Source organism: Passer domesticus, chromosome 9 (assembly GCF_036417665.1).
Source record: "Passer domesticus isolate bPasDom1 chromosome 9, bPasDom1.hap1, whole genome shotgun sequence".
In the NCBI taxonomy this organism is placed as follows: Eukaryota; Metazoa; Chordata; class Aves; order Passeriformes; family Passeridae; genus Passer; species Passer domesticus.
The window spans coordinates 29,943,330-29,966,020 of NC_087482.1; the positions used below are offsets into that span (position 1 = coordinate 29,943,330).

Below are 22,691 nucleotides of genomic sequence, written 5' to 3' on the forward strand. Positions count from 1 at the left end.
TATCCCTCAGAAACAGACTGGGATAGCTCATAAACAATGTTTTCATCTTCCAGGATGAGGAAAACTGCAAGTTTTCCAAATGTTAAAAGGTCTAATTTTATCCTATTTTCTCAGTACCACCCCATCCACACACTCTTCTCTCTTTGCCTCCCAGAGAAGCGCATTTCCTTACAGGGAATGATTCACTGCCTTCAGCTGTGTCCTGCTCAGGAAATGAGCTTTCCCAGCAGCAGCAGCCCAGGGCAGCCCACTGTCCCTGTGAGACAGACACCAGGCACATCACACTCTGGCATCACCAGACCACAAAGTCAACACAACTTAACTCTGCCTTGGGTCACAGGTCTGCATTTCAGCACAAAGAATCACACAGGTCTGGGAGCTTGGTTTTGATGCCTCATCCTTCTCCCTCTTCAAAACTGAACTTAAAATCTGAGGTTCTGGTTTATGTAGTTATAGAAAAAGGACTATTCCACAAAAGTTTATTCCTCTTTATTCCCTACCCCACCTCCAGCAGTGATATTTACACCAGGGATGAGGAAGTATTACTTATGCCATCTACAGTTTACCAAAGAAACTTGAACATGAGCAAAAACAAGAGGAAAACCAAAAAATCACCCTGAAGTAGGAGGAAATGGAAATAAACAGTTTTGAACTCATGTGATATGACAATTAGCATATGACAGACCCAATTTGCTGCCAAGCAATCAGATATTAAACTAATTTTTACTGGATTCCAACATAGATTAAAAATCAATTAAAGGATTAAAAACTGTCAGAAACTTCTTTCAGTCATTCCCTCCCTGCAACATTGCACAGTGGTGAAAAAACTTAATGTTTAACTGCCACTTTTTTGCTAGTTTTGAGAACAAAGTAACCAAAATTTCTTGATTTTTGCCTTTCCCACTAAACAGGTCAAAATAAAACACAGTGATCCTTATCTATCCTGCACAAAAACATCTGCCTTAATAACACTGACACTATAGGCAGCTCACATGGAAAGCAACTGGATGGAAGAGCCTCCTGTGGTTCTGTCCTTAGTAATGGAAGCACCACTTTGGTTGTGCTTTGCTGGCTGAAAACTTCCCAATGGTTTGGACAGGCCTGAAAGGGAAAATAATGCAGTTTACTGTCTCTCCCCACAGAGCACAAATATCCCAACACACTGCTGAGGGGATCGTTTGGATACACACAAAAATCACCCCAATGGAGATAATAAATATTATTTCACAAAAGAAACAGAGCTATGAGTCTCATGACATGCATATTGTATGTTTAGCTTATAAAACTGTGAGTATACGATTCTAAATACTGGAGTTTACTTCCAGAAGAGCTTTAAAAGCAGCACAATGCAAGCTGGGCTAAGGAGATACACAAATATTAGCAGGAAGATAATATATCCTGAGGGACACCATACCCTTTTGGTAAACATATCCAACTGTCCTGTCCCAGTTCATGCTAAACAGGATATTAGCTACCAACCAGCACAAGCATACACCCTGTTAAGCCAGGAAGGAGCAACTGAAGAGGGACATATTAACAAATTACTGTAAAACACCATATGACAAACACCAAACAATCATCCAGAGAAGTAGCTGCTGGCTACCAAACACAGCTCTTTTAGAGTAAAAATGTCACTACCTCCCAAGTGTATAAATTGACTTAACTTTTGTAAATGCTAGCAATGTCTTTTGCAGTACTTGTTCTTACCAAACACAAAATACTGTATATTCATACCCACACAGAATCCAAAATGTTGCATTTCCAAGATTCAGAAGCAGAATGACAAATCATTCGGCTGTGATGCAAAGCCCACAACCTTCTGTGTATTCTTTCTCTCCAAGTTAAAAGCAAGACTCAGTCAAGTGCTTTCCCCAAATGACCACTTCTTCTATCAAAGCTCATTTAGAGTTTGCAAATTCTGCCTGACTGGCAGCTGTGCCCAGTGAGCAAGAACAGAGGGAACAGCAGGAAAGCCAGGTCTTCTCATGTCCTCTTGACTTGTTACCATCCCAAGTGAAGGGATGTGTCATAAGAAGGCACCATCCCTATCTCAGATGCTGTTACCTCCCCAAATACAACAGGAATGGAATGTCTTGCCTCATCACTATTTACCTCCCCTCCTTTTCAATTACTAGTTAGATTATTGAATTATTAGTCTTGAACCATAGAACTGTTTGAGTTGGAAAAGAGCTCTAAGATCACAGAGCCCAACCACTAACCCAGCAGTGTCAAGTTCAGCACTAAGCTGTGTCTCCAGGTGCCACACTGACGCATCTTTTAAATCCCCCCAGGGCTGGTGACCTCAGCAGCCTGTTCTGATGCTTGACAACCCTTCCAATTAAGAAATCTTTCCTAATATCCAATCTAAACCTCCCTGGCACAACCCGAGACCATTTTCTCTTATCCTGTTGCTTGTTCCTTGAGAGAAGAAACCAACCTGGCTACAACCTCCTCTCAGGGAGCTGCACAGGCAATAAGGTCACTCCTGAGCCTGCTTTTCTCCAGGCTGAGCCCCCTCTGCTCCCTCGCTGCTCCTCATCTGCCTTGTGCTCCAGACCCTTCCCCAGCTCCGTTCCCTTGTCTGGAGAGGCTCCAGCATCTCAATGTTTTTCTTGTTGTGAGGAGCCCAAAACTCAGCCCAGGATTTGAGATGCCTCACCAGTGCCCAGCACAGGGGACAGTCACTGCCCTCGTCCTGCTGGTCACAGCAGTGCTGGTACAAGCCAGGTGCCACTGCCCTCCTTGGCCACCTGGGCTCATGTTCAGCCACTGCTGAGCAGTGCCCCAGGTCCCTCCCTGCCAGGCACCTTTCCAGACCCTCTGTCTGCAGGGGGTTGTTGTGGCCTTCCTGCCCTCCAGCAGGTCAATGCTCCTGCTCCTGGTGTCACCTGCAAACTTCCTGAGGGTGCCCCAGATCCCCTCATCCAAGTAACTGATAAAGATATTAAATTCTTGATTATTATTGATTTGGGCTGAAATAAGAAATTTTTGTAACTACAGCTCTTATCTTGATGGGAGATTTTGGGTACAGTTAACAGCATCCTTTAACAGATAAAACTAATTACATTGCACTTCCAAAGGAGATTTACTGGCAATGCAGTAAAATCTCAATCCACTTCATTCATTGTTGTCCCCTTGCTAGGAATGAAGGAGGCAGATGACAAAAGTTAAAGACTTTCTCATCACAATAAAGGCATAGACATTCACAAAGAAACAGAATATCTCATTCTGTTAAAATAAGCATTTCACTGACCAGAAGTATTGATTTAATTGAAATATAAGATCACCTCTCCTGCTTTTTGTGAGTGCTGTGGTAAGTACAGGAGGGAGGAAAAGGCACCTCTAAACAATTTTTTGTAAGGGAGGAAAAAAAATACATTTTTCTACAGAGTCTGTATGACTAAGCAGATCACCCACTTCTCCAGTGTTCTCTACTCATTATCTGGGTCTTACTTCTCTCAAGCAGTTGACTACTGTCACTATAAAATAAACAAATTCAGATCACAGATCTGAACTACTCACATTCATTGGATGTGAAGCTACAGTTGACAGAAACTTAAAAATGCTAGCTAGGGTGAATCTTATTATGCATTGTCCGGAATTAATAGTTTCCCCCCACCAAAAAAACCCAGCTTCCTGAGGAAAGTCTTCTCCAGAGATGAGGACCACATAGCAAAACTGAAGGAAAAATCAAGAAAAAAATAATCTTCTGGGGTAACAGCTTTCCCCCAAATATCTGATCTCAAATGCACTCCTTCAATTCCAAATCTTCTCTATTCATGCAACAATCACCCTGACACCCAGTTTTCAAGGCAACTATTGCTCCCTCTTTAGAGCCAGTGTTACACTTCATAGCTAAGCACAAAAAGGCACTGGTCTTGTAAGGTTTATTTCTTGGTCCTGTTCCCTGAATTCCTTGACACCTATAGACAAGGAACTTAAAATCCAACTGATGTCACCACTCCTACAACTTCTCAATTTAAGAAAATATTCTTTGTCCCTGCTATCTCTTCCACCCCAACATCCCCTATAAAAGCAGGCTGATTTTCCTGCCTTCCTGTGCCCGGAAGCTTGTGTTTGGTTGCTGAGGTGCATTCCATAGCCCAGGCACTTGTTTTGAGGAAGGAATATACAGTTTTGCACTAATTTGGGAAAGGAGAAGCCACTGCCAGCTGCCTGTTCACACAAGTGTTAAGTAGCAATGCTGCAAGAGTAATCAAACCTCTGGGAAGTTACATTACACTGGGAATGCTATTCTTTTGCTTCCATCAGAGAGTGATGCATATAATAAATGCAAAGATTGAATAAAAGAGCACACTAAACAGAAGCTGGTAACTAAACCTCGATGCTAAACCCACCAATTAGAGAGACAGACACGTGCCTTGACACTGACAGAGAGTTTTCAGATTTCACAGGCACCAGAAGGGTAATAAACATTTGGCCTTGATTAAATTACCCATTTTCCCTCTTGCTGACTGCAGCCTCCCAGGCCTCGGACACATTTTCTGCAGCAGCTGCTCTTTTCCCAACTCACACACTGCTCCCACACCGTGCCAGCACAACCCCTCTGTGGGGCTGGACAGCAACCTGATTCAGCTGAAAACCTACCTGGAAGCAAAATTCAGGTCCCAGATGTGATCTACCACAAAGCTGCACTAACTGTTTTGCAGGCACAAAGGGAAAAAAAAACAGTGTAAGGGTGAAAACATGCAGCCCCGAGTATGGGCTGAGCAAGCTGGAGTCACTGTCACCAAGGCCATGCTCTAAGCAGCCAGACACTGCTCCAGTGCAGGGGACAGACAGCATTTCTATTTGAGAAAGTGAGATGGTCCTTGTGATAAAGCTTTCTTGCTTTCAAAACTGCAGCCCAAAGGATGCTGCATGTAGCCAAGGCGAGATAATCTTCTCAACTGTCTCTTTCTTTGAATAGTCAAGGCATCACTATGTGGTTTGTGCAAACTGGTTCTGAACTTCATTTTGCTGGACTCCTTCAATTGATAAAACCAATGCAATTGCCACTGAAAGCACAGAAGTATCATAAGTATCTCATGCAGTCAGACACCCTTGCTGTGCACATCTCTCCCCACAGCAAATACTCTTCAAGTGCCCAAAGCTCAAAGGAAAATAGATCTCCTCATGTAAATCCTTAGCACGTAGCATCTTTAGTGAGAGTCTCTGTAAACAGGTCCTTCCAATTACACATGGGCACCAGAAAAGGCAGGATAAAGCTGTTTTAGGGAACAGATAAGATGTCCCAAGCTTGAGACACTGGTAACCCGCACTGACAGAAATTTCTCTGGGTCAGGACAGGTCCCCTCCTAAATGCACTCAGGGGGACTTGCTAAAGGAACACCTCTGTGGGGTGACAAAGGGAACTGATGCAATCTGTACCACGAGAACAAATGGGTAATTTCTTGAACCTCATGAGAGGAATTTACTTTGGCCACGATGAACCCCCTCTGAGATCAAGGGCTCATTTTTAGTACTTGAATAAGAGAATCACTTTCTTTAGCCTTTTGCCTTTCCACATTTTCTTGTTGTGTCTAAATATGTCTGGGATAAGTAGATATTCCTGGGCTGTCCTAGAACCTTTCCCAAAAGTGCAGCCAAGAGCCACTGTGGGGATCTGGCCATAAATACATACAGTTTACGTGGCCTCTCATGCACATTCCCTGTGCTTGCTTTGTGTTTCTTTCACTCAACACTTGAACTTCACCCAAACTGTTCAGGGAGACATAAACACCCTTGCTATGAGGCCCTCAAAGTTTTCTCTCATCCTTTCTTCTTACAGGAATGCAGTTGTCACTCCAGAGACAGTTGCTGTTGGTCTCAATTTTCTGACCCAGGCCACAAGTAAACTTTTTCACATTCTATAGCTTATACTAAATAATGTCACAGCCAAGCAGAGATAAAAGTGAGAAGTGACAGGTCTCCTCAGCAACCATTAAAAAGACACCTGTCTGATACAGGATACAGGAGAAGTTCCAGCACATCAAGACCAAATGAAATAAAAAACCTGAAATCCTTATCTCCCAAGTTCTACAATCTCCTCCAATCCCCAAAATCTTATACTCTTAGACTCCCTGACAATTAACTCTGTTCACCTTCAATCTTCTCTGCCATAAAGCAACTGCAAAGAGAAGGCAGCAGATCATTGTGGGGAGGGAGGGAAGGTAAAGAAATTGTTTACTTATAACCACTTCTGTCTCTCTTCACTGCCTTCCTTCTCTTTGTCAGCAAAATGGGTCAGACAAGATAACAGAAAGGAGAGCAAGAAATGCAGAGGAGACACACCCCCTCCAAGCTGCAAGGAAATTGAAAAATAAACAATGTCCCTCAACAGAAGGATTTACCTCTAAGTCTTCCTGCGCAGGCCAACCGAGGAGTGCAAAAAAAAAAAAAAAGAATACAAGATCTTGCCAAAATAATAAAATAAGTCTTACAGGAGAAAACATAACACTTGACTGGAAGATGCTCCAAGGTCAGAAGGACAACCTCTTTCAGTGATAAAAGAAGCCATTTCTTACTGTGCTGACCCTTCCCCAAACCCAGATGTCCTGAACAGACAGATTGCATCTGATGCTTGCTGGAACATCCCTTCTGCACAAGGGCTGGTGGTGTGGGCACACATTTCCTGCTGAAGATGAGGGGGTGCTGGGGAGGGCCAGCCAGGACAATCTGGCACGAGCAGAGCATCCAGCTCCTGCATTTCCCACGGCCCTTGCTCTGACACATGACTGGGCACGCACTGTCCTGTGATGGGGAAAGGATCAGCATCTCTGGAAAGGTGCCTACCAGGCACAAGCTGCTGTCACAGCCAGACCTGCTTCCATTGTGCTTCCAGAAAGGTTTAGGGAAACATCCCAAACCAAATGTCCACAGAGAATCCACAGACAACCAATAATCTCCCTAATGGCCAAGCCAGGAGAGGACCCATGGATTTTTCCTCTCCACGTCCTTCAGTGCTTTGGCAGACAGAACACAGCAGAAACCATTCCTCTGGTGGACAAGGGACACACTGATTTCACACTACCAGAGACACACCAGGCACAGCAGCCTTAGGCATCCACACCTCTGCCAGCAAGAGCACATGCAATTTCTCTACCCAATGAAAACACAATTTCTACAGAATGTAAAGACTACCTACTACTGGAGTAAACATTTTCAGAGCACATTATGAGATTTTTTTGAGGAAAAACACTGGGAAGATATTCCAACCTCTTCAGGAAATAAAACAGCCACCCCTCTCTTTCCACATACAGCCCCTTCCTCTCCACGTCACCAAAAATGACAGTGCTTCCCAAAAAAAGAGATCACAAATATTTGATTTCATTTAAGTACATGGTACACTGTCACTAACACCAGTTATTCCCTCAAGAGAAAATGTACATTTAATAGATTTAAAGGAGTGCTGTAAGAGAATAACTACCACCACCAGATCCTCTGGCAGACTCTGGCACGTGCAGGAAGAGTCTGAACCCTGGGTGAGATCTGTTTACCAAGTGCCAATGCTCCTGCACTTGCAGGGTGGCAGGTACACTCACACATTTACAGTGCATTTCCTCACCCACATTTTCCAAATTAAACTCCATCCTGACTTGATGACTTCTGGAGATGGAGACATCCTAATTTTCCTTAATACTTACAAACATCTTCCTAATGTCTTCAGTGGTTGATCACATTCACTGTTAACAATCTGTGCCTCTTTCCTAATTTGAAATAATCTTTTTAACTTCCAGGCACTGGCTGCTACTGTATCTTTTTCCAGTAAATTAAAGAGCCCTTTGGTACACAGCCCATTCTGCCCAAAGAAAATTGAGAAACTTTTAAATACCTTGTGATAAGCTAAACCGATTGAGCAGCTCAAGAAAAAGTTCTATAATGAGCAGTTTAATCCCTGAAATAACATTGAACACTACATCTTTCTTGTCTTTGAACATCTCTTTAAAAACACCAACATTAAACCTTGTCAAAATACTCTGCAACTGACTTCACCTCTCTGTCCTCATTCAGTATTTCCTGTTATTATGAATGTACGTTGGTATTTAAAAATTAATTAGCTTATTTTAAGCTCTGAGGACTTGCTGCCATATATCTGCTCTTCTCCTGCCATCCTTTCCAAGGTCACTGGTTTCTGGAAGCACAATTCTGTATTCTAAACCCACAGCCTCCAGTCTTTCCCATAACATGCATAACGTGCCTCAGCTCTATAAAAACATTTGGCCATATTAAACCCAGTTACCCAAACAATTCAGAGGACACTGTACAGCTGCTGCTCCTTCTTCATGCTTCACCACTCAGGCACAACCTTTACATAATCCACACATTTGAATAGCTCTAATTTCATGTTTTCTTCCAGGCCACTGACAAAAATACTACAAAGCTCTGGACCTACTATAAATCCCTGAAAAAATCCTCCATTCATATTCTATTTTCCACATCCACTGTTTTTAATCCAGTTGTTGACTCATAGATCATACATGAAACTGTATCTGTTGAACCAGATTCACTTTTCAACAACACCCTCACTGACTGAAGCAGTCATGGGAATACAATTACCACACAAATCCCATTTGTAAGTATGTGCTTGATACAAGAGATTTAATTAGAATTTTTTGATCTTTCAGAGCACTGCTACTCCCCAGCCACGTAACAGTCTCTTTTGCTTCACTAATTTTGAGTAAATCCCACCAGCAGCCCTCCTCAATCAATTCCTTTTGGAGCAACATTCCGTTTTCCATGTTGACTCAGCAGGCAGTCAGAGCACCTGTGCTCCACTATCCACTCCCAGGCCCTGACAGGTCCACGGATTTTGCTTGGTTTGGGGTTTGGTTGGATGTTGTTGCATCAGCAACAAACAGCTAGAGCAATTCACATAAGATCAATACATTTTAACAACCTATTTATTCTGGATTCAACAGCTCCAAATATAATAACCCACACTTCACTGATGCTGATGTTCTGGATAAGTCTTGAGAAACTGGAGAAAATCTTTGCTGAATTACTAGGTCTCTAAAATGTCACTTCCCTAGTTCTGTTGGGCAGGAAAAGTTCTCTTCACAAGAATTTTAGATAAAAAACTTTCACTGTGAAGAGAAGATAGTACAAGTCAAAATTATGTTACTTCCACCATGCTTCAATTCCTTCCCATCCTGTGGCTGCCCTACAAACTCCTTGTACCCGACCAGCCAGGTTCTGCATTTCTGTTGGTCAATTCTGCCCTTGTATATCTCCACTTCTTTGGTAATTAGATCAAGCTGGTTTGCCACAGAGAACACCAGAGTAAAGTTTTCTGCCAAATCACTACAAAACCCCTTTAATTGCTTTTGTAAGTTCAGTGCCTCTCTTATAAAGCATGTTGTTTTGCACTTGACCTGACCAAAGTCCTCCTGGTTCAGTGTAAGTTTCAATGTATTTGCAACCCAGGAAAGCACGAGGGCATGTTGAGCTTTTCCACCTTTGGTTTTCTCCTTATCTGCCATCCACAAGCATAGAAACAGTTACAGTGGCAGAAATTTTGCTAATATGCTTAATTCTTGGCTACTCCTACCAGTACCATTGTGTGTGCACGTGCAGAGAAGGAGGAGAGAGTAATTTAAGTCATACCAGCAAGAAGCTAGTTAATCTCATCAACTCTCCTCTGCTTCAAATAGGTACCCAAGAAGCAAATGGTAACTGCACTTTGCAGCTCAGAAATTCCTCTTAGGATCTAGGGCAGTAGTAGAGGGCACAGTTTGTATGGTCTGAATGCTGCACTCTTGTTTATACCACAACCTGCACTGATTGCATCTAACAGATTTCTTCAGCCTGGTTTTGAAAGGACTGGCTAAAGGCTAAAAATCTTCCCCTAAAGATTTCTGCATCTTTGAATGAGATCTTCAGTCATGAAGTTATTCAGCACTTTTCCCCAGCACAGGATCAATACTTCCTCCAGACAAGTGCCTACCACCTTTACATCTTTCCCGATGCTTGAATAACTGACTGTCACTAACACCAAACTTGGATTCTTCCCTTCTTTCTTTGTGCATTTCAACTCGCAGGCACACTCTCAGAACAGCAGCTTTGGGACAAGCTGACAGGCCACCCCACAGGGCTTCCAATCACTGCTCCTACTTGCAGGTTTTAGAGCACAATGAAAATGCTGCTATGAGGTCTAAGTGATGGATGTAACAATTCAAGTGAGTCACAGATACCTTTGAAATGCCACAAGATTTTGGGAGGTGTCAGACTGACCCCAACTCCAGCATTACCACTGAGTAAGAGCAACATTTCAATTACTGCAGCTGCTCTGAGATTGCAAGAGCACTGAATCAGCCGTGCTCACAGGACTGCACAGAAATTCTGCTACTCCACATCAGGCATAAATTGAGTCAATGGTGCACCTGACCTTTAAGAATTTCTGAAAGGTTATTTTCTATACCTTGAGATATTTTTCAAAGTAACAAATCTTATTGATATTCTTATGCAGTTTTACATGTGCATGAATGAAAGCAATATATACTTTTTCACCTTTTTATTCCCCCTCAAAACTTGTTTCAACTTCAGGTATACCAATTTTGTCAGCAAATGTGCAGTTGGCATTTGCTGGTTATCACATACAAAATACTGATCAATAACTCACTATTATTTAGAATGTCATGCCACCAGCAAGCTGGTTTTAAAACATGATGACTTAAAAAAAACCCAAACAACAAAACAATACCACCACATTCTCAGAAACTCAACCAGATTCCAAAGTTGCCTATTCAACAAATTTTACCATCTCATACCAGCAAGAAGCTAGTTCCTGTAATTCCACCTTCTTTCTTCTCCCAGTATATAATGACACTTGATTTCATCAGCTAATTCTGTCCCTTTCTCAAGCAACAAATAGTCACTTACTGTTTCATCATTCCCCTTCCTCTTTAAGATTGTTTATTAATAAGCATAAAGCCCTAAAAATTAAATGTGAGGTTTTTAAAATCAACAAGAAATAAAATTTTCATTCATTGTTTGAAATTACCTAAATATCAGATTCTACGCAATCTGTGCTGGCAAAAGTACTGAATAAACACTGATTTGGGTGGCAGGGCTCTCTATAAATTATTTTTGTACAGCTAAAATATTGCTTAAACACAACAAATACTTGTCTTGAGATGAGCATTCTCTGAAACTAGTTCAGCTGTAATTAACAATTAGGTAAATATAATGCAGAAATTATATTGTGTGAGCAGAAAACATGTCTCAAAACTATATGTGTACCAAGGATCCAGGAATAGTAAACAATACTTAATCTTTGCAGAACCTAAATTCTGGAATTAGGTTTAAAATAAGAGACTTTGTTAGCAGAGTATTATCCCACAGGGTACTGTCTCCCAAAAACTCCTAGGCACCAGATGGAAACAAGTCCAGAGAAATTACATTGTTGCATGGTAACTAACAGCATTCTTTAAAACTTTGTACCCAACTGTTTCATTCAAGTGACCCCAGGAACCACCATATTTGCCAGCACACTTCCTGCACTGTTACATTCTGGATTTGACCACGTGGGATTCAACCCCATCCCCATGGGAAAAGCTTGCCACTCCCATCCTAGCACAGCGACTGGATACATCTCAAAGAAGGGTTTCCAAGGACAAAATCCTGAAACAAAGTGAAGGCAAAGCAACAGGCAGAGCTGGGAACTCAGGATACCTGAGCTCCTTCTGAGCAGAAGACTCAAGAAAGGGAGCCAGGGAGCCAAGAGTGACACCAGTGACAACTGGAATATGTGGAGAAGGCTGGAACAGCTACTGCTCAGTGCTGCAGGGGGTGTGAGGTGACACGTGTGTGCACCCACACACGTCTGTGTGCACATGAATGAGGCTCTCTGCACAGCTGTGTGGCAGCAGCCGAGAGACACCAGTGGCACAAACACATCCCTGCACACTGGAAATGCAACACATGGTGACAGCACCGGGCTGTACCAGCAGCAGCACTGCCACCCTGGCCCAGGACACCACGGCTCCCTGGCACTTTTCAGAGCCACTGCAAACAGCACCCCCAGTACCTGCCAGGCACTGATCAACCTGGAGAGCCACCAAGGTGCTCAGAGGGACACAGCTGTGTGAGGAGAGGCTGTGGGAGACCCAGACTGGAGAAGAGAAGGCTTTGGGGAGCTGACAGCAGATCTGCTGGGCCCACAGGGGCTCTGTGCACAGGGGCACACAGCAGGACATCAGACACAAACTGCAGTGCTGCAGGTGGGACCTGACCTAGAGAAAAGGTCTTTCCTGCTGAGGACAGTCAAGCACCACAGCAAGGACACAGACACGGACAAACCTTAGTTTGTCATTCAAACTGAATGAACAAAGTCCTGGTCTGACCTTGGTGTACATCCCACTTTGAGCACCAGGTTGGACTTGACACCTCTTGAGGCCCTTTCCAGTCAGAATTATTCCACAAAGTCAACCTGGATCCCAGAGAACACCACAATGTCCTGTTACAGATTTACTATGCCAGGCTATACCTTTCACATCGTCACTAAAATGCCACCACCATCAAGAGGACACAGAACCCATGCTGCTTGGTTCACCTCCTCACAAGAGCACAGGTTCCCAGCCAGGATCTGCAATAGCCTTGAGTATCAAATCTGGAATTCCAAGAGATTTTAGAGGTGCAGAAGTTACCACTGAGTGCAGAACAAGTGGAACCTAGTGCCTAAACGTTCAGAGTTTTTTTGGGAGAAGGTGGTATTTACTCTGAGGCAGAAAACGTCACACATCTACAACAGCTCTTCCTTAAAGTACCAACTGTATACTTCTTGAAAATGTCACATTCAGCACCTACCCTCAGGGAACACCCCTACATTCTGATGCTGTAAAGGCACAGGGTAAGAAGCTGTGCTGTTCTCTCAGTATATTCAGGGTGTACAGCTCCACAGCTGGGAAAAGAAGCCTCACTTAGCAAACCACAACCATGGCAGCTCCCAGCAGGAGCACCTGCAGGGTCTGAGCAGACTGTTTTGGTTTTATTCTTCTGCTGGGTGCTGCTGCCCCTAGAGCAGAGCTACTTAAACAAAGGCTGTTTATTCTAAATTAATTGACTCTGCACTGAAGCACACAGAGACCACTCACAAGGCCCATTACTCTAAGTCAGGAAAGGGAGCTACCACCTTCAACCAGGCAGCAGAACATCTCAAAGCAACACAGAAGCTTCTGCAGTGATTTCCTATAGGCTGAGTGATTATTCACCAAGTAGGATGCTTGCATAACCATACAAAGGATACCCAATGTTAACAGTTACAAAGACAAGCAAATGTAACCATCTTATTAGCATTTTTAGAAAAAAAGGAAAAAAAAATAACCGTTACTTCCTTTTACTGTTTGGGTTTTTCCTGTTTAGTGTTTTAGGTTTGGGGTTTTTCTTTTTGGTTTTTTAAATCAAAATTCCCCCACCTGCACAGACTGGAGGGATGTAGTAAACTTTTCAAAGAACCAGTCGACTAAGAGACAGGATGGGATTTCAATGGAGTTTGCAAGCACCTCTCAAATGCGAGCACAGAAACGCACAAATCCCATTCCTCGGAGGGAGCAAGTCAAAAAGCTGGAGACAGGATCCGGACAGGAGAGGTAACAGGATCAGCAGCCCCGAGCCTTCCCCTTCCACAGCTCACAAACAAGCCTCACGCAGACAATAAATTACGACTTTGCATGTCCCTTTCCCAGTCCCACAGTCACGTTTACCAGTCCCACCGATCCCCGCTGCTCGGCCGGGCGTGACAAGCGCCGTGCCGGGCACCGCGGGGCACCGCAGGCCCTTCCGCCTGAGCACGGAGCCGCGGCACCTCGCGGGGGGCGTGCGCACCCGCGGCTGCCCCTCAGTCCCAACCCCGCTGGGGCCCCGAGGCTCGGCCGCGCCGGCCGCCCCGCTGCCGGTGCCGGGTGCCGCCTCAGCCCCGCAGCCCCGGGCCCAGCCCCGCAGCCCCCGGCTCCGCGCCCCGCACCGGGACCCGCCCCCCGGGCGGCCCGGCAGCGCCGCCCCTCCGCCCTCCCACCCCCGCACCGCTCCCGGCCCCTCGGCCCGCGGGAGCCGCTCCCCCGCCGCCCCCGCTCGGCGCCCACCCGCGCACACCCCCGGCGGGGCGGGCGGGCCTTCGCCGGCGTGCCCTGCCCGGCCCGCTCCCATTGTGGCGGCGGCCCCGCAGCGCTGCGCTCTCACCTGGGCGGCGGGCGGGGGCTGCGGCCCGGCGGCCCCGGGAGCTGCGGCGGCCCCGGGAGCTCCGGGAGCTGCGGCCGCGCCGCCGCCTCCTCCCGCCTCCGCCGCTCCTCGGGCTCCGCCGCCGCTCGGGGCCGCCCCCCGTCGCAGCGCCCGCCTCGTCCCCCGGGCAGCAACAGGCGCCTCCGCCGCGAAGGTTCCGCAGGGCGCAGAAAGGTTCCCCCCGGCCCCAGGGGTCCCGGGGCTGGAGCGGGATGGGGCGGGATTGGGGCGGGATTGGGGCGGGATGGGGGGTCCGGGCTGCTGCTGCCGCTGCCATGGGCTGTGAGGAGAGCGACTGCAAGGGGCAACCCCCCACCGCCCGCGGAAAGCTGCTAATTAGCACAGGGACCCGTGGTCATTAAGGCTAAGTAGCCTCAGGGGCAGGGACAAAAAGGGGCTTAGCTCGGGGCCTTGGTCAGGGTTAGAGCCCTCCACATGCACGGAAACCCACCACGCTCCGAGCCCCTGCTCCAGGCTCTTCGCAGGAGAAAACTCTCACTCTCCTACCCAGTGATACGGGACCCATTTACATTCACCACTGCTGTTCCCTGCTCTGCCACGAGCCTGGCTCTGCTGCCTCCACACCTGCTCACCCAAACCCTTCTCCAGCTCAACATTCCCACTTCCCCCAGCCTGCTAAACCCCAACCTTTCTGCATCCACCTCAGGGTTCTTTAAAATCCAAAGTCTCACATACCAGGGGTATCCAAAAGCAGAGGCAGCATTTCAGATATGAGTGCTGAGGAGAAGGTGAGCTCCTTGCCCATCTCCATGGGCTGGCTGTGGTCCCACAGACTGAGAGCCCAGTGTGCCCGTGGCCTCTGTCACTGCCAGGACACTGCTGACACCACCCCGAGCTGCTCAGCCTGCACAGCCTGAGTTCTGTGTTTTCATCTGCTATAGGGAAGAAAAAGCACAAGTCCAGCAGAGAAAGTGCCTGTCTGGTTCCTCCATGCTCGAATACCCAGAGTAAGAAAAATACAAGTGGGAGTCTGGTGTCTGGGCCTGGGTATGTACTGGCAACCTGAGCATCATCAGTGTAACTCAGCTGTGAGTACTTCAGGGGCCTCCTGGGTTTCAGGGAAGCCAGAGCTGATCCAAAATAAAAAGGCCACAGCACGACAGAGCTATCTCACAAACAGTGTGCCCCAGAGTACTTGGCAAAGGCACAAAGTAAAGGCACAGTAAACCTTGACCCTCCTCCCCATCGAGACACGTCCAAATCCTCTATGGGACCTTCTGCTGTTAAACCTGATATGAAAGTCCAGATTTTCCTTCCCTGCCTCAGCCTGTCACACAGGGAGACCTTCAGAGAGAGGGGTGGTGGCAGAGACCTCAGAAGCAACAGAACAAGTCCAAGTTAAAGCAGGCAGAATGCCCCCAGCAGAGCAGCAAGGAGTTCTTAGGGGCTTTTGGTGAGTTATGCTTCAGGCATTTGTCCTACAGCAACAAGGACAAGCACAGCCCAGCTAAGGGTGGCTGCTTCACAGGCCAGTCCTCTGAGCACTCCAGCAGCTAAGCACCTCCTCCTTATTTCTGAAAGAAAACAGAAAGCCTAGAAGGTTATTCTTGGTTTCTGTAGATGTACAGCAGCTCTCTTTCACAGCCAACAAATCTTCCCAGTGGGACAGCCGTGTTGTCTGGTGGCACCTTGGGCTGGCTGTGCACAGTCCCACTGCAGGGCTCATCTCTCCACACAGCTCCAGGTCCCCCACACTGCCCCAGCAGGCAGCTCGTGCTGCAGCCTCAGGACACCCGCTGACGCCACGACCAAAAACACTCAGTCCAAGCAGCAAGTGGGGGTTATGACTGCTGGTTTGCAGCACTGAGGCTGGAGTTGCACCGTCCAGAGAGAGCTGGGGTGGCAAATTCAGGTGTTGTTTCTCAAGGAAATACTCTCAAGTCCCACCACACACAACAGGTCTGGCTCCTTAAGCAGGTACCAACTGTCCTTTAACATCTCTGGTGGAGGATTAGCTTGTAGCAATGACTCCTCCCAGAATAAGCAAATAAAGAAATGGTCAGAAATCTTCCAGGTGGGATCAGTGGTTGCCCCATAACTTCAGTGGAGCAGCCACCTACACAACCCCCCAAGTGCTTTTGCAGCCTTTCACACATCAGCCATCAACAGAAGTGCTCTACAAACAACCAGCACTGCTCCTCAGGTCAGTGGCTGGTTGCTCACCAAACATGTGACCTCTGCCCTTCCCTCATGTCCTGTGCCTCAGCTGAATACGACAGGGCACCTGCAGCAGATTTTGCTCTGAGCTGGGCAGGCACCCAAGCATTGGGAAATTCCTGTAGCTGGGTGTTGGGAAGCACCAAAGCAAAGAGCAATGGAGCACTTCTCCTGCTTTGCCAGGCTCTATTTCAGTCTCAGAGCTGACACTTAGCTTTTTAAACCCAACCTGTGCACGGGCACAGTTGATTTTGACCTGCAGATCAGTATGTGGGGGTGGAATATGTGACTGTAAGCTACAGAACATTCCCCACCTAAGTCCCTGGCTTTCTATAATTCCCCAGTGCACTGGGTCTCCTTTGGAGATCCCTGCACATATCCAAGGAACAGCACAGCCACACTTCTAGGGATAAATAAAGCAGACTGATTGATGCCCTACAATTGGATCCCAAAAGAGCAAGGCCGACATTGTCTTAATACAGGAAAGGCCATCAGATTTCAAAGCAAGAGCTTCAACTTCTGACTCTTTAAATGCTCATATCATTTACAGTCTGAATGGGGTTCTTGGGCAGTATCAGTTACATGGATTGGGAGCTGTAGAGGACATAAGTACAATTCCTCTTCCTGAGTTTTTTTACAGCTTAATGGACAGGAAGCATTGTTGATGAGCCTCCAGCTTCTTACACTATGACCAGAATCTCCCCATCTTCCCTTTGTGCTTTTTTCTGTCCTAGAATCACTCTCAATTAACAGTACAAAAATAAAACCGATGTCATCCATCTCTCCTAAGCTGCACATGCATTATTCATCACCATGCCCTAATTGATTCTCTTATAACCATGAGCACTTCTGCACTTGGCTGTGTTCTTCTTGTCCAGCAGAGCACAATTTATGAAGTTTCATTCCACTTGGAAAAGGCACTTTCAAAGTGGTACCTTCCATGACTTTTCTGATCAGAGCATCAGGTTTGATCTCAATGCATGCTGACTTCAGTCCTGAGTTTTGTGCCCAGATAAAAGTGCCAATCAAGTAACTCTGGTTCACTGATGCTCAGTGTCCTGACTGGGAGGTCAGTACTGTTCTGGATACTCTGGGCCTTCTTCCCCACAACAGGAGCTATAAAAGAGGTAAAAGGGAAGATTTGAAAAGGACTTCACAGATTAAATGCTCTGAAACGTGTAACCTACAAAACATGTAGGGAGCTAAAATGCCCTCACAACAGCTTTCCATGGAAGTTAGAGAAGCATCTCCTGAGCTACTCAGCCAGAGGACAAGACTCTCTGAAGGCTCCCTCTAGAGCAAGAGAAAAATACATATTCCATTTACATAAGGGTAACTCTGCTTTGCCTTCAGCACCCTGACACTAGAATACCTCTGGATTCCTTCATCCTAAGATTTGACCAGGATTTCTGGGAACTGAAAGCCTGTGACAGAAAGCTTAGAAACAGCACATTTTATGAAGGTGCTGTCTAGACACTCAATGAGATGAGCAGGTCTGAATTTCACTCTATAGCCCAAGCAGATACAAGTCAGCATATGACACCCTATACAAAGCAATTTATAAATCAAACCTCACCCTTCGCACAAGTGTGTTTGGTTTGATGGGGCCATATATCACAGCAATTTCTTCTCTAGTGACAATTCCTCCTACTGGTGGAGGAAGATCCTTCTCTTAGATCCTTCTCTTTCAAATGTGGGGTCTAACCTGTTATGTCAAGTGCCACTGAAGAGACACAGACATCAGTGTGCCGTGGTGACACCACTCGTGCTCCCTGAAGACCTTCTGTGGCCAGGGCTGTCACACAGTGCTCTGCATCACACCACCATTCACCGTTAACCACATCTGAGTTGCCCCCTTGTCCTCCTGCCTTCACAAGTCTCTGATATTCCCCATTTCTCCATTTGGTGCTTGTTCCAGCTGCAATTCCCTGCTCCCTTTGCTTGCTGCTGCACTGTTCCATGGTGAAGGAAAGGGGGACACTCCAGCCAGTCCCTCACAGGGAGCCCATCCCAGCTACAGCACGGGAAACCCAACGGTGCTGCCAAGCTGCCTTCATCCTGAGAAAAGGGCTCAAGCAGTCATGTGGGAAAAGGGGAAAATCAGAAAGAGAAGGTCACTCAATTTCTAATATCGCCACGTATCCTTGAGCTTTGTGCTGAAGAACTTGGTCACGAGGGAGCCACAGCTCAGAGCAGCCTGCTCGGTTTGTGGTGCTCCAGCCTCACGGGCATTGATCACCGTCATGATGGCTGCATTCCACCCGCACTCCCACACAGCCTGCAGCCTCCTTCTTCCCCGCTAGAAGGGGCTGAGAGCCAGCCAGGCCGGGCAGGAGTGCGGGGAGCTTCGTCATGGGCCAGCTGGAGGCAAACCCCGCCACACGAACAACGTGAGCACTTCCCCTGCCTGCTCTGCACCAGCCCAGGCCAGAAGGGATTCCGTGTCTCCACAAAGCAAGATCGCTCTGCTTGGAAAGCTGGCACTTCTGTTTCTTAACCCTCTGGTGAGCTGCCCTGGGGAGGGTTTCAGTACCCAAACGCTGTAATGTCAGTGCATAACTCAGCACAGCACTGCTCACTTGACACACTCTTCAGCCTTCAATGCTCCATTTCCAAACACTGGGTGCAGGAAGGTGAAACAAGGCACCACTTCTTCCAGAAGCTGGAAGGGTTTATGGTTTAGGAAAGTAAAGAAAATAGCAAAGATGTGATGGTATAACAGGAGGAAGAAGATCCGGACAGGGTGTTTTGCTCATAGAAGAGGCAGTTTTATACTTAAAGAATGAAAAGTAACAAGTTTACAAACGAATACAAGGCAGCACCTTGTTAGAAAAGGTCACACAGCTGCTCCTGGCAATCCCCAGAGCAGGGTGCTGGCTAAAACCAGGCTCACCCTGCTTGATCACCCACTCCAACAGTGATGTCTGCGAGGCCAGCAGTGAACCCCCAGACACCCACAGTGCTCACACCTCCCAGAGAGGGGGACAAAGTTAAACCCACAGCTCCAGCACATGTAAATGCATCACTTAACTAGCTTGTGATGGCCCATTAGCAAATTCACAGCAGGCAGCTCTTGGCTGGTCCTCATTAGGGGCACAACCAGCTTCTACAACACTCCGAGGAGACAAGGCAACCTCCTGCCAAGAGAGGAGCTGGGTCACAGACCTGCGGGTGGCTGCTGCTCGCTTTGCCCATAGCCAGCTCTACTTCTCTGCCATTAACTGTGGGGCAGGGAAGATGGCACAATGCACAACCAACGTGAGCGGGTTTTTACTGTCAGTGCTCTGCCAATACCTCATTTTCAATGCTACAGTGAGCTTTTCCCCGAGGAATTAACTTTGATAATAATTCATACACGGAGGTTTTCCCCTGTGTGACGACACTGTCCCTGTTGGGCTGCAGATGCCAGGGCCATAGTGTCCCTAATGCCCTGACCAGCCTCACCTGGGACTTCCACCCACACATCCAGCCCTGCTCGTTAGCACAGGGGCTCAATTTAAACCCAATTCTGAGCATTTAGTCTATGCTTGCTTTGTTTTGCCGGGTCTGGGCTGCAGTCTATTTTCACCCCCTTAGCTTTCACTGTGCCTCATTGCCGTGAGCTCCTCTGGTGACCTGGATCCTTGGTGATGCTGCTTGCAGTTCCTCAGCCTGCCCAGCTTTTCTGACTCTGGTGTGGTGGTGCAAGCACTGACTGTGGAGACCCCTGCCCTGCTGCTCCTGGGATCCCTTTGGCTCCTGGTTTTGTGTCCCTTTAAAGAGCAGAAAGTGCTGTTGATGGAGAAGTGAGGCACTATTCAGCCTCTGCTCCTCTCCCCATGGTTAAACCTGCTGACCTCCACCCTCAGAGTGTGTGCTGATGAAGATCCTGGGGCTTTACCAGGGAGAGGGAGGAAGGCTATAGATTTCTTCAGACAGTGAGATTGTTTTGTTTTGTTTTGCTCATTTCACAACTGCATTTTAATTGATTAGCCTGAAGTTTATCCTTACACAAGGCTGGCACAAAAAGGAGGGTTTTTTTAGGAGATGAGAAGGATATGTGCAATTAAATGACTAATAATAAAAGACATTTTGGTTTTGAGTAGATATGCAACAGACATAAGGACTATGAATGGATTATCAAGGTTTGGGAAGAGAATTTAGTGGACTTTTCATATTAATGCTGGTAAGACCTACATTTGTTTCTTCAATCTGTGGACTCATGCAGGATTTATTATTAATCTGCAGCCATAAAACAAGCTAGAGAACTTTTCTCTGCTTTTTAATACAGTTTTTACTCCCTTGTTCCTCATATAGGAACTAATCTTTTGTTTACTACACAGTTGTAATACTGCAAATTCTTTAAGCAGCCTATATGTAGGGGTTGGCATTGATTTCACCTTTCATTTATTAGCAGTAACACTTCTTTTTAGTATCATCATCCTGAAACAATGTACCACGTGAGACTCCCTGGTCACACACATGATTGTCAAGGCACAGGGGGGTACCAGAGCTTCTCCTTTCCCTGCACTCCCTGATATCCAAGGCTGGATCCCTGCAGGCACTGCCCACTGTCCACCACACAGAGCCAGTTGTTCTAGAGGGGTGTAATCACACTAATGGCAAAAACTGGTGTGCTTGAAAGGCACAATTCATTATGCTGTTCCTCCCAGCACCTCTTGTGTTTGGGAGTTATTTCTGCTTCTTCACTCAGTGGGAATACACTGGTGTAATTCAGGGCTCTCTGCAGCCTGCTCACCTGCAGTGGGTGGTATCTGAGTTCTGAAATAGGCAAACACCATTGTAGTTTGTTTTTCCTCCACAAGAGGTGAATTCACTCATTTGAAAAGCAGCCCCTGCACAACAACTGTTTAAACTTTTAAATTTTCTCTTTCTTTGACTCTTCTGGCTTTACAGTTGTTTCTGAGGTTTAGGAGCCCAAGGAAGTTTCTGTTTCAAAAGCACATTTTCATTCCTGCAAGGCTCAATCTCTGGGGCATGACTTAACTAGATAATTTTGATGGTGGATGTATTTAAGTAGGGAACTTATGGAACTGTATGTATGAAGAAGGTAATTTGGGGCTGCCTGTATGAATAAAATGTCCTGATAGATAAAATGAGAAGCACCATTAACACGTGATTTCTTCACCTGCATGGCTGGAGCTATGGTCCTTGACCTTCCTTGCTCAAATACAAGATCTGCCAGCTAGGCCAATGCAGCAGGGAGGGGAGGACGATGCAATCAAGAGGCTGGACAATTATTTTTGGAAACTTACTGTTTACAGATCAAAATAGCAGTTAAGGTGACAACATACCTGTTGTAAGAGCCTTGGAAACTGTACTGGGCTCCCTTTCAGGTGCTACCAAAGGGTTATGAAAGAGCAAATAGTTCTTTTTATAGTGCAGGGACATGCGTTCAGCATGTGGGGAATCAAGACTCAGATCCTTCCCTTTCTCCAGCTTCTGGTAGAGGAAGCAGCCTCTGGGATTCCCCTCATGACCTTGTGTGGTGACCCAGCACAAGACCCATGGCCATGTCCAAATACACTCCTGATTTGCAGCTGCTTCCTTGCTCCTCACTACTCACCTTATGGCCCCGGTGAGGACAGGAGTGGGAACTAAACTGAGCCATCCAGTTTGTATTCCTGTCTGCACTCTGGTCTAGACCACATAAAGGATGGTTTTGAAACCGATTAATTTGCTGAAGTTAATTGGCATTAGGAAAGGTATCAGTAACAGCTTTATTTTATTCCCAAGCATTTAAATTAACTATACAAACAAAAAAGCAAATTAATCAGCAAAGTGTCCTCACTGCAGCCAAGCTGCACACACCCATGGAGAGGGGTTGTTACAGGCAGCTGAGCCTGCAAACCCTGCATAGCAACCAGAATTACATGAACTATTAGGGCAAAATTACAGGAAAACCACAAAAGAAGACACAGAAGAAGGCAGACAATGGCAGGACTGTAGATGCAGAGGGTCAGAAATCAGCCATGTGATACGAGTGAAGTTTACCCAGACATGTTTGTGTGTACCTGCCACCAACTTCCACAGCCCTGGTGTGCTGTGCCGTGGAGTCACAGACAGGATGTGGGCAGAGGGGCTGACAGCCCTGCTCGCTCCTTTGCACAGCCCCACAGTGCTCCACAAGAGTGAAGAGCAGTGGGCAGAGCAGGTTTTTCCACTGCTAGAGACTCCTGGAAGACCAGCAGCCAGAGGAGGTGTCTGGGCACAGCTGCTGGCAGATGAGCTGGAGGCAGGGCAGGGACTCTGGCTCTCGGGATGCCTCGCTGTTATCAGATCTCTGCCTCTCTCTG

General features: G+C 46.6%; 1 protein-coding gene across 5 annotated transcripts in view; it reads right to left on the reverse strand.

Moving 5' to 3' along the window:
• The window catches only part of RAD54L2 (RAD54 like 2), a 74,267-nt gene extending 54,127 nt beyond the window's left edge, over positions 1-20,140 (reverse strand). For 2 of the 5 annotated variants that reach the window (XM_064432339.1, XM_064432333.1), the window contains exons 1-2: positions 19,690-19,829; positions 19,430-19,532 (exon numbers count right to left, since the gene is read on the reverse strand). The gene's annotated coding sequence lies outside the window, so the exon portion shown is untranslated. Of the gene's footprint in view, positions 1-992; positions 1,102-14,178; positions 14,332-19,429; positions 19,533-19,689; positions 19,830-20,010 lie in introns of those variants that run through there. The other 3 variants (XM_064432336.1, XM_064432335.1, XM_064432334.1) reach the window with 3 other exon arrangements.
• Between the last annotated feature and the right edge of the window lie 2,551 nt (positions 20,141-22,691).